This window comes from Limulus polyphemus, unplaced genomic scaffold (assembly GCF_000517525.1).
Source record: "Limulus polyphemus unplaced genomic scaffold, Limulus_polyphemus-2.1.2 Scaffold1360, whole genome shotgun sequence".
Taxonomy (NCBI): Eukaryota; Metazoa; Arthropoda; class Merostomata; order Xiphosura; family Limulidae; genus Limulus; species Limulus polyphemus.
The window spans coordinates 212,615-216,306 of record NW_013666970.1 but is presented as its reverse complement, the minus strand read 5'-3'; positions in this window follow the sequence as shown (position 1 = coordinate 216,306).

Genomic DNA, 3,692 nt, shown 5'->3' with positions numbered 1-3,692 from the left:
TTTCCCGGATGCTGCTTACGGATTAAACATTTAGCCAGATAGTATTCTACCTGCCCAGTTAGTATTAATTCTCAAATAGACGTTTTGAAAATAATTAAACATAAAATCCCGAACAGCTTATGGGTATGTATCTTACTTACCGCGAAGCCCTTAAGAGTTCTTTATTGAGCTATAACCTTAATTTCGCGTGTGGAGCTGAAGAGAAACAGTGGTTTCTGAGCGCCCTTGGTTATCAAACATGCCCTTTCGAGGCTGCTTTGACATTAAACCAAAATTCCTACCAAGTTAATTAGTTACAATCCGAGCATGCCAACTACTAGGCCACGCCCGGCCATGAGTAATCATAAAGACATTTTACAATGTCTATTCGCAGTAGTATGAATGTTTTGTAAGAGATAATTCAAGTTTTGTACATTTTGCACTGGAAGAATAAAATCTGAGAACATGACTTAAAGATTTCTCCAGCAGTTTCTTAGCTGACAACGATTTCAAGACAACGTTTTTCTGATATTATGAAAAACAGTGAAGTTTTTTTTCTCTTTCACTTTTGAAATTCTGACAGATTGAAATTTATTTCGATATAAGGGTGTTTCAGAATTCAGTGATATTTCACATTATTATATAATTATCATACAAAGAGGATTCATAAATTTAACTAATCGAGTATGACTTAACAATGAAATGTCCGCATTGTTTGGCATAGGTTGCTATTCTCAGAAATTGAAAATGTGCATAACAATGAAATGTCCGCATTGTTTGGCATAGGTTGCTATTCTCAGAAATTGAAAATGTGCATAACAATGAAATGTCCGCATTGTTTGGCATAGGTTGCTATTCTCAGAAATTGAAAATGTGCATAACAATGAATCCTCCACATTGTTTGAAATCGGTTGCTAGTGTCAGAAGATGAAAATGAGCTTACAATAAAACTTCTACATTGTTTTCTGGTGTCAGAGGTTGAAAATGAACTTGGCAGTGAAACCTGTACATTGTTTGATAGTGACAGAAGTTGAAAAAAAATCTTATTATATGAAAGTTCTACATTGTTTTCTGGTGTCAGAGGTTGAAAATGAACTTGGCAGTGAAACCTGTACATTGTTTGATAGTGACAGAAGTTGAAAAAAAATCTTATTATATGAAACTTCTACATTGTTTGAAACTGGTTTTAATATCAGAAGTTAATAATGTGTTAACCAATGTAACTTCCAAATTGAGATTGTTTGATAGCGTGATGAAGCAAGATCGGTTTGACTAACTTTGAATATACATATATATTTTGACATTTCTGTGACTCGGTGCTTACCTGAATCTAATAGGAGACATTCTTTACTGAACGGTTACTTAGTTCTTTTGGAGACATGAAATTAAGAAAATAGTGTTTTATCAATCAACTTTTCTTTCCTAACTTTCGTGACAGTAAACACATCTACCGCGAACACTGAACATCACGTAACTTTCACTCTTAGAAGCTTCTCGTTCTATAACGTTAATGAAAGTGAATACGTAACATTATCTATCAATCAATTTCTTTATTTCTGTCTAAGGCACAATTTACCTAAAATTACCCCATTTATAAGTCCTTCGGATGCTTTAATATCAGATTTTTGTTCAAATGCCATGTCTAGCTATATTATTATCAGAATCTGACGTGAAAATAAATATGATAAAAAATCTCAGAACATCATGAATATCGTGAACAACTGCATAAAATACAAGATTTCCAGCACCTTATTTACTGTACTTAATTACTGGTCTTGAATGATGGCCATGTTCGTGAAGTAAAACATATCTAAAGATACTGCTTTGTGTGAATAAGCTACTCCTGTATGTAATTTAGCATATTGTACTCAAGCTAAGCATTTTATGAAAAATGTTTCATAGAATTTGACATACTCCGGATTTCCCAGTGGCATAGATAATGTGATTAAAGCCTAACCATAATCAAGATGAAAAAAGAAAAGAAAAAATAAGAACAACAACATAAATTTAAACTAATGCTTTACATGCTACAGTGCTAAAGTCAAACGTCCCTGTTGCTATGTGTCACAACATTCCTGTTTGTCACTCAGTTGAACTGTAAATGTCAGACCCCTGTGGAGCGTATACGAGGTGATTTTTCTAACGACACATGAGATTTGTCACTTGACGGAAAGCTTCATTACCAAGTAAAGTTTAAAAGGTTATTGGATTAAGGAAAGATAAATAGTCATACTGATGATATACAGTTGAAATACTGCTAAATACATCCTTGGATTTGAAAGTCTTTAATCAAATTATTGTTTACTGAAAATGTTTACGTGATATAAAGTAATTATAATTAGAGTTATATGTGAATCCATATTATCTGGGACTCAAGTGGTAGGGTTATTTGAAGAATAGCTTTGTTTTCCATATCTATGGAAGGTTATAGAAATAACAGCAGGCAGTGTTAACGTCGAATAAAATTTTCAAATATGTTAAAACTTATTGTAAAATAAATTGATATTCTCTTTTTTAAGACTTCTTTAAATTGATTTCACTCAAAGATATAACCTCTTTTTGCAAATGATCTTATTGTGTGATATTCTCTTTTCTTAAGACTTCTTTAAATTGATTTCACTCAAACATATAACCTATTCTTGCAAACGATCTTATTGTGTGATATTCTCTTTTTTTAAAGACTTTTTAAAATTGATTTCACTCAAACAGATAACCTATTTTTGCAAATGATCTTATTGTGTGATATTCTCTTTTTTAAGACTTTCTTAAATTGATTTCACTCAAACATATAACCTCTTTTTGCAAATGATCTTATTGTGTGATATTCTCTTTTTTTAAGACTTCTTTAAATTGATTTCACTCAAACATATAATCTATTCTTGCAAATGATCTTATTGTGTGATATTCTCTTTTTTAAGACTTCTTTAAATTGATTTCACTCAAACATGTAACCTATTTTTGCAAATGATCTTATTGTGTGATATTCTCTTTTTTAAGACTTCTTTAAATTGATTTCACTCAAACATATAACCTATTTTTGCAAATGATCTTATTTTGTGATATTCTCTTTTTTTAAGACTTCTTTAAATTGATTTCACTCAAACATATAACCTATTTTTGCAAACGATCTTATTGTGTGATATTCTCTTTTTTTAAGACTTCTTTAAGTTGATTTCACTCAAACATATATAACCTATTTTTGCAAATGATCTTATTGTGTGATATTCTCTTTTTTAAGACTTCTTTAAATTGATTTCACTCAAACATATAACCTATTTTTGCAAATGAGCTTATTGTGTGATATTCTCTTTTTTTAAGACTTCTTTAAAGCAGTTTTGTTAGCATATCTTAGTATAATATCCTGGTATAACATTTCTATTCAAATAGAAGTTTAGTAGAAAATTACAGAATCAAATGCTTTGGAGAAAATAATTTACTTTAATAAGAGATCCACTACGCGCCTGATAAACGAAATAAATTCCCAATACAATCCCAGGATTTTGTTTTCGCAAGTTAGAGTCTAACGTGGCGTAAGGTATCTCTTAAACAAGAACGTCTTCTTTAAAGTACGTTTTTAAAAGGCATCCGTAAAACAAATATCTACTTATACAGAGGAAATAACATTTTAAATTTGAGTGTGGGTCGAGACTTTACGGATGTTAAGTATCCATTCAACAGTTCTGGCAGGTGCACAAGAATGGTTCTCACCTGGA